Source organism: Macadamia integrifolia, unplaced genomic scaffold (assembly GCF_013358625.1).
Source record: "Macadamia integrifolia cultivar HAES 741 unplaced genomic scaffold, SCU_Mint_v3 scaffold_44A, whole genome shotgun sequence".
Taxonomy (NCBI): domain Eukaryota; kingdom Viridiplantae; phylum Streptophyta; class Magnoliopsida; order Proteales; family Proteaceae; genus Macadamia; species Macadamia integrifolia.
The window spans coordinates 38,205-52,922 of record NW_024870667.1 but is presented as its reverse complement, the minus strand read 5'-3'; the positions used below and the strand labels follow the sequence as shown (position 1 = coordinate 52,922).

The 14,718-nt window shown below is 34.7% G+C and overlaps 1 long non-coding RNA gene and 1 pseudogene across 1 annotated transcript; both read left to right on the top strand.

The window, feature by feature from the left end:
• Positions 1 to 3,073: 3,073 nt before the first annotated feature.
• Positions 3,074 to 4,101, top strand: LOC122071659. The gene is made up of 2 exons (XR_006138240.1): positions 3,074 to 3,390; positions 3,939 to 4,101. It is a non-coding gene; the product is annotated as an uncharacterized LOC122071659 (long non-coding RNA).
• Positions 4,102 to 4,926: 825 nt separating this feature from the next.
• LOC122071664 lies at positions 4,927 to 5,658 on the top strand (annotated as a pseudogene).
• The last annotated feature ends 9,060 nt before the right edge of the window (positions 5,659 to 14,718 follow it).

The following is a 14,718-nucleotide window of genomic DNA, read 5'->3' as shown; positions in this document are numbered from 1 at the left end:
ATTTATTTTTGGTTATATATATATATATATATTATTATTAGATTTAACTTCTAGGCATACGCATACTTAGACAGATATGAAAAATATCCCATAAAAATTTAGGAAAAATATCCCATAAAAATTTAGGATCTCACCTTTTATATATATATATATATATATATTATATTAGATTTAACGTCTAAGCATACGCATACTTAGACAGATACGAAAAATATCCCATAAAAATTTAGGATCTCACCTTCTCCATTGCCACCAGCTAGATCCCAAAAACTTAGTAGCAAGACACTAATATTAGACTTTTACTGAAACTTGTAAAATTTTACACTTAATGAGATGGCTGGTCACTTTTTTAGAATTTTTAAAAGAAATACTGTTTTCATTTGTTTACTCTAGTGAAAGCACATTGCTAGCATCATTCTAGGAATAGTAGCATTTGATATTAGGTGCAATACTGTAACATCGAATGATCACCTACTTGACTGATCCATAACTTTTCCCTTGATAAATATGAAAGCTTCCATACAGTTTTGGCAAGGTCACTTACAAGACTATTACATATTCAATGCACTTCATACTTTCGGTAGGGATGATATTAAGAAAATAAAATCCCATTGAATTATTTTCTTTTGAAAGATATTGATGATAATAAATTCTTCCACACAATTAGTTGGGAAAGAGCTTGATTGCCTTTTCATAAAGGTGTTATTGAGAAGATCAAATCCCTTATGTATTATTTTCTTCTAAAAGATATTGATGATAAATGTATTTGTTTGACTTATTTCTATTTTTATAAGTGTTTGGTATAATTTATAGCACTTATTTCTATTTATAATAAATTAGAATAAATCACAAATCACAAATTACTCTCAAGATATTTGTGATTTGTGGCAACAAATCATTTATATTGATTTTTAGGTTACCTAAAATGAGCACATGTGCTAAACTACTCAAAATCAAAGGTAAATAGGTAATTTCAGTATGTTTTATACTTTTCAAATAAAAACCCAAAATCCTATCATCTCTCTCCCTCGAAGCTCAAAGTTGAAGGTGAAACTTGAAACCTATTTTCTCATTATATAATATATTTTATTAATAGTAACCAAACGAATACTATTTGTGGTCCATAATTTATTCTCATGAATAATTTCTAAAAAATATTTAATAAATACAAATAGAAATCATACCAAAGAGAGCCTTAGTTGGGAAAGAGTTTGATTGCTTGCCTTTCCATAAACATGGTCTCAACTTAAGAAGAGTGAAGGATATCAACAAAGCTTCCATTATGAATCTTATTTTGAAGAATTGTCTTTAAGGAAAAATAGCTTGTGGGTAAGATGGGGATACTGTAGATACTTGAGAGCAGACTCTATATGGACTATCAAAAAATTAGTGGATTGTTGATTCATTAGAAAATACTTGACTATAGAGACTTGGTGCATATTATGTTAAATGGAAAATTGGAAATGGTTCTCCCACGGGGGCAAGGGAGGTGACTGTCAAGGTGGCCCTTCGACCAGGAATAACATTGAAGTCAGTCTTGGTCGTAGAAGGATTTGCCAATAGGCCCATCAAGACCGTTTTGTAAGAACAAAATTTGACTGTTGCCCGGATTGCAATTAAGTAGATGCATCTTTCTTTTGGCAGCAAAAGATATAGAATCTTGAGAGGTATATTTCAAAATACTATAACATAGGAAGATATTTGTGGACCCAAAAAGGAAGGTGAATTATTCCATTTCTTTGGTTGCCAGTAAAAGTTCAACCAAGCCCAGGTAGCAGCCAATTTTTTTCCATTTTATTACACTTTCTTTCTTGCTGCTGTTGTACTCCCAATCCAGTGGACCTCTTTGACTCAAGAACCTGGGTGTGGAATGGGTCGTAGAAGCTCTAGAAAGAAAATGAGCTCTGGTAGCTCGGATCAGACTCTGAGAGCTTATTTCTCTCTCTCTCTCTCTCTCTCTCTCTCTCTCTCTCTCTCTCTCTCTCTCTCTCTTCAATTGTTCTTTTATATAAAGTAAATTGTTAGATCCTCTTGATGGCAATGCTGTAGGTGGGAGGAGTTAGTCTCGGTGTTTGAGTATTTGGTCTTTCTAGTTTGTATTTTTCTTCTCTGTTCATTTTTTTTTTTTTTTTCTAATACAAATGTCTTGAAAAAAAAAAAAAATCCTAAGGGCTGAATACCTCACATAGATCATTTTTTTTTTTTCAATTAGATTGTAAACCAGAAGAAGTCAATCATCCTCTTCCACAAAAAGCCCTACTTCCTTGAAATCCAATTGATCAAGGAGTGGAGTAGTAATTTTGATCTTCTCAGAGTTAGCCCCGTGCCTAATTAACTGTTTTGATGAGTTCTTTGTATCATTTTGTATTCTCTTTTGATTTTTCTTATAGCTCGATTCAGCTATAGAGATAGACAGTTGTTTTGTTATGGAGTTTTCTCCATCAATTTTTTACTTTTTCTTTCTTATTCTTCTTTATTATTCTTTCCTCCAATTAGGGGGTGGAGGAAAGAATTCTTTGATTAATTGTTGAATAAATTAATCATTCACCCCCTCTCCATCCCCACTCCCCTAAAAAAAAAAATGAAAAAAAGAAAAGAGAGAAAGAAAAGTAACTAGTTGGGAGAATATATAGCTCTAGCAGATAGGCCCACAATTGTATATACATAGGCTATAGTACTTCATAATGGTCTCTCAATCCCCACACATTGCTTGTCTTTTTGTGAGATTTTTTGCTAAACAAGAATCAATGATGGAAGCCAAAAGCCACCTTGCTAGTGATAGGAGAAATGCAGTGAATGGGCAGATGAGATGTTATTTTCAATTTCATTTTCTAGAGTCGACATTGACTTGGAAAAATTATCAGATACAATTGTGAACATCATGGTCCTCGGGCAATAATCACACTTGAAAATTACATATCGTAGTAAGTGAATGGTCATGAGAAGGTGTTGAATGGCCTTTTTTGTTTTGTTTTTTTTTAAATCAAATCAATAAAGATGATGTAACGTCAAACCAATATGTTTCATCTGCTAATTAAGATTGGAATTTACTAGGAAACTACTATACTAATTTTCCAGAGTTAAGATTGACTCTAGAGTCTAGACAATGAAATTAGAAATAAGATCTAAGGAGTCATGAACCCTTCACTGCATTTCTTTCCAAGTGAAAACTCTTTTGTCCCTTGGAAGTGCAGGGAATGGGTGGGAAACTCTTTTGCTCAGAGGTGGTGGATGATAGTTTTGATCCCAAGCAACTTCTGTTGGTGGTTGTCATCACTCTTACACTCATGGTCATTTGTATCCCACCACCACGACGGAGAGTTTTCGTTGTGCGTCGCTTGTTTTGATAGACGATGTCTCCTCTTCCATCCTCATCTTCTTTCCTTTCAGGTATTTGGGTTTTTTGCATTGTTTTTCTTTATCAAAAAAAATTTAGAGGAACCTTTAGTCGCATTACCCTCCAAGGCCTTAACCCTCTTTGCTTCTTTTTTCTCTCAAACTCAGTACAAGTTGAAAGAGATGAGTTTTAATCCCATGGCACTTTGTTTTTAATAGTTAACAAACAGATTTTTAGTCAAGAAATTAAAATTGTTTGATTGCATTCTGAAATATTTAAAAAATAAAATGGTAGTGTTTATTTTTAACTTGAAATTATTGCTTTGTCCATCAAATTAATCATATATTTGTTAGAGAGCAAGAGTGAATGTAATTTCAATTTCGAAATTGAAAGCTAGAAAAACTAGAGCTTCTCATCTATTTGAGAATTTCAATGAAATTTAATTTTTATTTTATGAAATAAGGTACAAAAATCAAACCAAATAACTTTCAAAATAAAAATAACCTCTTGAAATTGAATACATAACAAATCATGCCTTAATTTCCTCTAGTTCTTATAAGTTCTTTAGAGCTAACAAATTTGAAATTTATTATTGTAACAGTTTCGCTGCGTTGAATGATCATTGGGCAATCACAGATTCTATCAGGGCCATCCATCTGATTAAAGTAACAGCACACCATGGTTGCAGATGTATTACATTTTGATAATTAGGGTCCTTGTAATCAACCCTATTAAGTTGAAATAAGACTGAATTTATTATTTGATGTTGTTGTATCTATAAATTTAGATGGTTACCTCTCCTTTGACTATTCCCAAGTACTATGTTAGTCTTCCGAAGCCAAACTTCCACAAGAACTTGTTTTTCTTTTGTTTTACATTTAAATCTGAATTTTTTTGAGTTGAATATTGCTGTTTCGAAAAGATAGGTGGAAAGACTTTCAGATGTATGAGGGGAATGTAGACAAATTAACAGTTGGTGTGGGACTAAACTCCCACCACATATACTAAACTTATCCCTAATAACTTCTCATTGATCTCGACGGAGTTTAACAACCTTAGAAGATCAATCAGAATCAAAATAGTTTTGATTCCCAGGTTTTAAAACCTTGTTCCTAGAAATTCAAACTTGGGTCTATTCCATGGCAGCCCTAATGGCAATTCACCCAATAGGTGATATAAAATCATCACTTAGGATTAAATGAAATAAAGGTTGAGGGTCAAGTCAATTAATCTCCATTTACATGATAATTTTCTCTAATTTTTAGCCTTTAAACCAAATTGTTAATTTGACTTTTCAACCATCTTCAAAGATAGTGAACCCACATGGCACATGGCACATGGCACATGGCACATGGTACACACGCCATGAAGTCAAGCTTACTGCTTTAGTAAATTACTATAATGAGGGGTAGTTCCACTATATCAATGCTTGGCTGCTCGGATTTGGCTCGTCTCTAATTCTTTTATTCTTCCTCGTCGATGTTCGAAACCTGTCCTCAAGAGATCTAACGGTTGAAATATAAATTACTTTTTGAACTTTAAATTCTTATCCCTAAATCACCAAAACCAGAAAACCACTGAACTGTTGAACCCCAAACCGCTCTCCTCTGTTCCACCTTAGAACTCGCCCCGGCGGACGCATCTTCTTCTTGTCTTACGTCTTCTACCTCTCTCGTTTCCTCCACTTACTTCACACATTCTTCACAATACTCAGGCGTAAACTCATATTCTTTCAGTTCTTTCAACCAGTCGATTCCCATCTTTATGTCCTTCCTCTGGCTCGAATTTTCGCAATCGCTTAAGGTTTTGGCTATTTCATCGATCACTCAGTGTAATCGGTGGTATATGGGTATCGATTCAGGACGGTAAGCGGGCGACCCAGCGCTTGCTTCCCCTTCGTGGTGAGTTGTCAGGTAGTGTTTTTGGGCTGCAACTTGGTTTGGCATGTAGGGGTTCTTCTGTTACATTTTCTGAGACGGTGGGTGTAATGGAATGGGGCTTGGGTCTTCAGAATTGAATGGAGCAATTCTCTTGCTTTTCTTGAACTTCTATATGAAGAAGCATCTCAGGAAGATGACCCTTCAACGACCCATACGTGTTTTGGCTCTGTCTTAGATGCTAGAAGAGAGATGGACAATATTGAAGAAGGATCTGTGATTTTTTCCTCCTTTCGTTATTTATCTTCTTTAGAAGCTTACATGTGAGAGTCTGAATTGTAACTGTAATTCCATCCATCCATGGATATTGGGGAGAACTCAATCAATTTCCCCCAGTTTTGTTGTATGGAATCTAAAATATGAAATGTTGATATCTTACCTTCATCAATCTTCAAAGTTAAAGGGTTCCAAAATATCTTTTTTAGGAGATCTTTTTTTTTAATTTCACCATTGAATATCTGTCTCAAACGGAGAAGTTGCAAAATCGATCTTGTTTTGGGGTGCATTGCGTTGATACCACGAAAAAGAATGATGAACAACTACTTGGCCTCTGGATTAACATAGAAACCTCCTTTCAGCTTGGCCTCTCGCTTTAATCTGATTAGCTCTTTCTTCAGTTCAACGTATTATACTGCATATTTTTCAGCCCGCTTGAAAATGAGCTTTCAATTTTCAGCATTCTTCTTCTTCCGCACTTCCAGTGCTTCCATTTTTGCTGAAGTCCATTCTTCATTTCTCTTGCTCTTCTTCAGTACGGACTCAGGAACAATAGCCCCTCCCTTCTTCTCCCTTCTCTCTTAATCTTAGGTTCAGTTTACAGAGCTACAAGGAAGATCGATGCGAGCCAGAAAAGAGATTCTTCTTCTTCCTTGTTCTTCATTTCCTTCTCCTTCGTTTGCAGTTTCAGATCGTCCTTGAAAATAGGGAAGGGGAAGAAAGATTCACAACTTCTTCCCTGATTCTTCTTCGTCCTTGTTCTTCACAGAGCAGGTGGTTTGGAGTTAATGGTTTTGTGGTTTGGTTGATTGATGTTTTGGGAATAAGGATTTAAAGTTAAGGAAGCAACTTCATTTACAGCTGTTGGACCAGATGTCAGTGTCAGATGTCACTCATCGATGAAGAATTGATGAAAATTGATCGAACAAGAATTGGAGAAGAATCAAATCCGAATAGGGTCATCAAAAGGCATGGTCTTTAACAACAACTATGTAGCTATGGTGTGCAAAAAATTTATACTTTTCACGACATCTCAAGTTCAAACCCCTTGTAGTTACTTACTTCCCTCCCTGTTTACCCAAAAAAAAAAAATCCCCCATAAAAAATGGCAGAAAAAAATAAAAAGGAGAAGAAAATATGATCATCTCTTGTTTCAGTTTCCCTTGAGAGTTCTTCCAATCCCTTCATGCAAAGAGAAAGAAGAAACACCATTCCTAGGTGATTACTTAGCTAAGAACTTGTGAGGAGGGACCCTGCCTTCTTCACCAACCTCATTGTCGTCATCATCAACGGCACAGGCGATCCCTCTCCTCCGATCCTGAAAAGAGTGTTTTGGGTTTGGTTTTGCAAAAAGGTTAAGTGGTTTTGGGTTTCAAGTTTTTAATCATAGGAACTGTTGGATCTGTCAGAAGACAGGTGTCATTAGATTAAGTGGAATTTGAAGGGAATTGGAGACAAGCCAAGGGGCTAGCCACCACAGCTTGCGGTGCAATCTTTTTTCATAGGTCCTCACTCCTTAGCAAGTATTTAGTTCTTGGGCGTGTATCGGATGCGATACCGATCTCTGGATTGGATTGTATAAGTTTGATCAATTTTACCATTATTTTTCATTAAAAAAAAAAAAAAAAAAAAAAAAAAAGATTTTCTTTGCGACTCTACCCTTGTTCTGATACGATTCTCAACTCAGATGGGCTAGTATCGGTATCTACCTCAACTAATATTGATACGGTACTACCAATACAGATGATATAATTAATCCAATACCAAGGTTCGAAAACTCGATGAAATCTCAAATATTTCAGTATTTTTCTTTATAGAGACGAAATGGCATATGAAATGGAAATTATATAATTTCAGTCATTTCATTTCCATCATTACAGCCTAAAAATGTATTATTCCATCTAAATTTTGGCCATCTTGGTCATTTTTTTGCTCATTTTACTAATTTTGACTACTTCAACCATTAACCTCTAAAATGGCCAACGAAACACAAGAGAAAAAGTACACCATTTCGAAATTTCAATAATTTTAAAACAAAAAAAATATCGAAACGAAACCAAAAAAAAAATCAATGTGATAGGGTTGTCTTCCCAATATAGGAAAAAAAAAATATATATATACCCTTTCCCTGGTTTCTTAATTTAAAATCCATGTGTCCTACATGTTGTTATTGATAGAGCTCTTGGCTTATCAAATAAAAAAAAAAAAGAGTTCCACATCAGCATTCAATCTTTTACATATTAATTAAACCAAGTCTCTTGACAGTTCATTGCTTACAATTTTTGTACCTAATAAATTGAAATTAACATGAGGCTAGAGAGAGAGAGAGAATTTTTGAGTTAATAGTTTCCTTCCCTTGACTTACCTGATGGTTTCAGGCTTGTATTTCATTGAACGGAGGTGGCCACGAACTGAACGAACATGCATTACAAAGTAACGACAATGTATGGGCAAGTACACCAAACGGGATAAGAGGCTGCTTCATAATTACTATGCTTATTCCCATTTGGTGTACTTACCCACACATTGATACTCTTCTTGAATCTTACCGTTCACTTGTTGAATCTATTTTCCAGAAGAAGAACCCACATTTGTATTATGAGATAAGAAAAATGTTGAACCTATAAGTTCTTGGGACATATATGACAGGTTTAAATGGAAGCTTGAGAATGAATTCTAAGGTGTGTAAGGTTTTGAAGGAATCGGGTTGAGGGTGCTAAGAGATGGAAGGGGTGTGTGTTGCCTTCTATTTCTAAATTTTGTGAGGTGCAAGTAAAGGGAAGGAAGAAGTGCCCTTATTTAAAGTAGTTAATCTTGGGGTTTCTCTAAATCCTTCTTTGTAAGTTGAGGAAAGGGCTATATAGGAATTAAAGATGGTGAAGTTGTTATTTTATGTGGGCCGATTCCGTTTGGATCATGGTTTCAAGTATCGTTTTGATATCAGTGGCATTGGATTGATATCGGCTGAGATCGATTCCTTATCCCTGACCGATCTTGATAAGTTATCTAGATCGATTTAGGAGTAAAATAGTAAAAAAATTAATATTTTTATAAAAGCAGAGGCAAAATCATACGATATCCACCGATCCAATCTAATCCAGATTGATATCAAATCAGTATCGATAGATACCGATACCAATGTCATACCCTAAATCCTTGGTTTGGATGGCAACCAATTGTCCCCAAACACCAACTCAATGTGGCAAATCTCATTGAGTGACCTCTATTGGAAAAGAAGGAAAGTAGGAGCAGCAGTAGCAACTATAGGGAGCATATCTCCTATTGGTTTATGTTAATAGGAGATAAAAATAATAGTCTGTTTGCGTCTTCATATTGTAATTAAGCTGATCAATTCCTTGCGGGTATTCCACCATTAATAATTTACAAGATCTAGCTTTGGTATTCCCTAGATCGAGCCGATTGAAGCCACAGATTAAACTGAACCGATGGTTATTGCTGAAATTTTTTTTTCTTTTTTTCTTTTTTTTCTTTTTGGTAGAATTCAAATTTGTTATTTCATCAGTTCCAATCAAGTAAGGGTGTCGATCACCTTGGGTTTGATAAGATTAAGGGCAATTAAAAACTAACGTTAGGGGTTCCTTATTAACGGATTTTGTTTAATTTAGATTTATTTTTAAATTATTACCCTTGTAAGCTACTGATTAGTACCCCAAACATGAAACACCTACCCACGGTAGGGGGATATTACAAAGAAATTCCAGGACAAGGCAAAACAGAAGATACTCTTGTTTACCCCCAATACCTATCACATGGCATCTAATGAATTTTACAAAGTTCATCTACTTGTAGAATTTATTTTTTCTTTTCTTTTTTAAATCAAATTGTCCAAGTCATCTTACACGCACCTCGACTAACCCTCGGAGAAACTAGGGCAACAACCACCCACTTGTGAAAGTTAATTCTATTCATTTTTATGAGTTTGCATGGGTTACATTTTCTACAAAAATCTTTTTTATTTTTCTCAATTTTCATTATTTTATGTTGTTTTATTTGATCTCAAAGAAATAACATAATTTTTCACCAAACAAAAATCAAACCCTTTTCAAATTATTTCCTTTGCATTATAGTATATTAACACTATCCAACCTACCAAGTAGGCGCCTCCAACAAAAGTACTCTCTACCCCAACCGACTTCCTGAATGTTATCATTCCGAGTCTCTAACCCTACCACTAATATGACAAGCCCGGTAGTATGCTTTCTTCTTGAAGAATGTACATTTTACTGATGATGGATTACTTATTGATAGAAAATACTATTGAAGGAGGCTTGAAAAATATTGGGGAGCAGTACTAAAAATCAGACCCCTGAAAAATCCGACAGACGAACAAGTTTGTGCATACAATTCAGGAAAATTCACATATACACAAATACGTTATATTATATTTAAAAAAAAAATTAGCTCTTCTTTTTGGATTACAAAAATTCAAAATTTTTCTTATACCAGAACAATGGTTTTTAATACGGACCGATAATCAGTTCACGATTTTTTGAAATCCAAAAAACGTGAAGAAAATGGCCAAAGAATTAATTGGTATAATGAAATTAGTCAATATAAATTTGAAGTAAAATATATTAACAGTTCACGAAGTTTTCATGCAGATTATCTCAGTCACCAATGGATAAACAACAAAGTAATGATGGATGGATAACCATCAAAGGAAAGGCAAAGCAAAAGAATCCTCAAGCAGATCTACTGCAAAGGAATCTTCTAGCAAACCATCGGCATAAAAGCCTTTTGGGAAAAAATCTTCAACGTCATATACACGACCTGCTAATAAGATTGGTTTATCACAAGCTTCACTTACCCCAAACGAACCATTTCAATATTCTCTTATACCAGGAATATCTCAATGGACTCCACTATCTCAGAATCAATGGACACAAACTCCATTATCTCAAACACCTTATTCTTAAATTCAGTGGGCACAGAACCCATATGAGACCCTCTCACTTACCTGCAAGTGACTCAGATGCAAAATGATATCCGACTTCGAAATCTCTTATAGCAAGAGCCTACAGAAGTCTCTGAATTCAAAATCACTTAATTTCATAGACATCAAGGACTCCCCAACGATGTCTATTACATGATTAATCAAGTATGGAAATCACACTGTGGCAATAAGAAAAAGGCCTTCAGACATGATTTGCATACTCTTTCTACAACCCTTGCCTAACATTTTACAAACTAAAAACGTTTCTAAGAATTAATCTTTAAAATCATTACCCAAACGAATTTTGACGATGATATTGAATATGATAAAATAAACAATTTCTCAAGCTCTCTGAATTTCTTACTGATTTTCATGAAAAACCCATTTTTCATAAAATCAAACGAATGTCTTTATGAAAAAGCACGGCATGTACTACCCAAGAAATGCTTCAAATTTATTAAAAAAAAATTTGTCAAAGATAATATTTTTCATTTTTCTCAGATATTACAAAAATATCTAAAAGACCTGTTTTTTCATGAAATTTATTTTCGCGTTCTTTTTTATCCTTCCACTGACTCATGGGCTATGCACATTATCGAATGGGGATTCTGTGGACGAATTGTTTTTCAACCCGACAACACGGAATTTACCCGTCTTCTACCTATGATGATGCGTACCATGATTTATCATACTTTCAAAAATTAAAATTTTTGCCCTGGTTTGGTTTTTAAAATTTATTCTTCCTTGGGCTGGCGAGAAAGATAACATTTTTATCAACCTTACCAAATCTGGATTCTTACTACTGCCAACCAAGAGGCATATATTGGACCCCCCCAGAATTGAAGAAGATATAAGCCTTGAAATAATCCAAAATAGTGATCATCGACAAGTCTGAAAAGGTGCCTTAATAACATTAAGGAGAAAAGCTTTTGAAGTAGCAAGAGATCGATTTACTACCAAAGTAACCAACAGTCGAAGATTATTCTGCACAGACATTCACATTGACTACATGGTCAATCCTCAACAAGAAACTAAACCAAATCAATTTCTTGATAATCTTATGGACTTGGTACCATTGGACACACCATTGGATTTACTCTTGGATGTCTAATCTACCATTGCCTTACAAGAAGCGATGGATGAAGATTTACTGGGAAGACACTCTTCGGCAGGAAGTTTTGATTCTATAATTAAGCACAACATTGATAATATGATGCAAGCATAAAGCATAAAATGGACCAACCATATTGAACCATCATGACATCACACATGACTCTCATGATGACGTCACCATATTTTACCAGAATTATGCACTTATTACCGGAACTGTAGCAAGTTACTAATTACAGATTTAAGTTACACTAAAATTCACAGACTTTAGAGCTCTTTAAATCCGGAGTCTATAAAAGGAGACCTCCTCTTCAGTCGTGATCATTCAATTTTCTTAGTATCTCGTTTAGTTTTTCTGTAAAGTTCTTTTGTTGTAAGGTTTCTCTTTTGTAAGAAATTTCTGTAAGCACTCTTGTATTCTGCCCCGGCAGTCTCCGACTAGAGTTGGTTCTCTTCTGTAAGAAATTTCTATAAGCTCTCTTGTATTCTGCCTCAGCAATCTCCGGCTAGAGTTGGTATCAGAGCAGCAGCAATGATCACTGTGGCTCTTCAGCTTCACCCTTGGTTAGATAGCTATGAGGATCACCTGATTCACTATCAGGGCTATTGATCAGTGCAGATTACCATTGATCTTTAGCAGATCCTCTAATCTATCTCCTACGGGGATAGTTTCTGTTAGCCTCCGATCTGTGGACGGCAACAACGTAAGTTAACATGTTTGTTTAGTAGTTTCTCTGTATGTCTCTTTAGAATTTTCTGTTAATTTTGATTTGATATTTTTTTACTTTCAACCAAAAAAAAAAAAAATTAGTATAGAAAGGTTCATTTTCTGGTTACATCTACTAATTCAAAACCCATACATCTCTTTCGTATCCACCTTTTGGCTCTAACTTTGGCCAGTTGCCATTTACAAATAGAGCTTGGTTGTTGGCAGATCAGTAAGAAAGAGATGGTCTTAAATACTAGAATTACAAAATTAATCAATGGTTATGAATCCACCATTAGAAACAGATCCACCATTTACTGCTCGTTCAAAATTTGTTGTTATATCAACGATTAACAATCCAACGGCCCAACAAAATAATAATCAAAACTTTAATTATCCTTACTACAAGGAAGCCTTAGATCATTGGAAATATAGATATAAAGAGTTTTCAGACCACACTGAACAGAAAAAACTTTTAAATATGACGCAAGTTTTCTATACTGAACACGAATCAGTTTTTAGAGAACATGCATATATTTTGTTTAGTGATAATGAATCTGAGAGTGACATCCAAGCCATCACAGATCATCAGTCAGACAAGTCCGAAACAATGGATGAATCTTCAGATGACAATGATGAGCTAGTTATAGACCAACCTGAGTTTAGCTCTAAATCGAAACGGAAGATTTCTTCCGATGATCATCTTGAAAATGATCCTGAGTTCGCCCCTCAATATGGAGCTCGAACTCATTTTGAAGATAACAATATCTTCACTATCAAAGAAGAAGATGTCACTCCCACATCTTTCTACCAAAAAAAAGATGACTTAAACAAGACCAAACTTCTATAGGAACTGAAAAAGGTGTGGAGTGATGAACTTTGATGTGTACAAATTTATACAACACCTATGAACATGCTTAACAGAACCCGTTTTAAAACCTAGCTTCCTCTCCCATCAATCTTTTATCTCTCTCCACCGTCAAATCCTGAACCACCTCATCTGCACAACAAAACCATAAGTCTTTTTCTCTCTCCAACATCAAATCCTAAACCCACTTATCTCCACAACAAAACCATTTTGTTTGTCACCCTTAATTCCATCAAGGATAAACCATATTCAAACCCCTTCTTCTTCAACATATACCCTATTGGATTCTCAGTAAAATTCACCATGCCTAGTTCAAAGACCCTTTTTGATCCATCTAACACCCTTTACAAATGTGGCAGAGGGTTCTCCAAACCCAAGACACAAAGGTGCTAATGTAACCTACCCAATGATAAGTTTCATCACAACCACTGTAAGGAATAAACAATGAACCCACAATCCAATCATAACATCACATTAAGGGTGTTAATCGGTTCGGTTTTGGTTTAAATGGTACAGATCGGTTTGGTTCACATTTATTTGACTAAAATCATAACCGCACCATTTACTAAACGGTTCCACTTTTTGAAACCGTGACCGTTTAGTAAATGGTTTCAATTTCCACGGTTTCTAAACGATGTCGATTTCACGGTTTTAAACGGTTTCAGTTTCTATTTATTCCATACGGTTTGTAAAACGGTTCACAATCAGTTTATTATATCTTGCAACCATCTCTAAACTGAATATCATAAACTTATCAAAAAATAATTGGCAACCACAAATAAGAGATTCTATATTAACGATGGTATGTCTTAATTTGATAATCTAGTGCTATTTCTTTACATGATCATTTTCAAACATTTAGAACTAATATCATACAACATCCAAATCCAGCCTTCTACAGCATAAAATATTAAAATGACAGGTGGTTCAACCAAAACACCCCGCCTATGATAACATAATAACATAGTAACATATATGGATTACAAGTTCATGATCTAAAGCCTAAACTTGAACTGAATTGCAATAAATCATACCAAAGTAGGATGGGCACTTAATTTAATTGTTAATTGTTATACGGATTACTGCCCCTTCTTTATTTAATTGTTATACGGATTAATCGGATTGATTTAAACGGTTTTAACGGTTTTAAACGGTTCGATTTAAACGGTTTCAATTTGGTTTGAAACCAATGGGTTCCGCAGTTAAAACCGACCCGACCCATTTAGCTAATCGGCCTGAAACTTGAAACCATAATCGCACCATTTACTAAACGGTTTTGCAATTTCGGTATAAACAGATCAATTCGTTTTCAATAAACGATTTCGGTTACAAATTCACATCGTTACATCACGTCACTTTTTGTGAAATCCTTCTCTTACCCATCACTTTTTGTGAAATCCCGCCTATGATAACATAATAACATAGTAACATATATGAATTACAAGTTCATGATCTAAAGCCTAAACTTGAACTGAATTGCAATAAATCATACCAATGTAGGATGGACACTTAATTTAATTATTAATTGTTATATGGATTACTACCCCTTCTTTATTTAATTGTTATACGGATTAATCGGATTGATTTAAA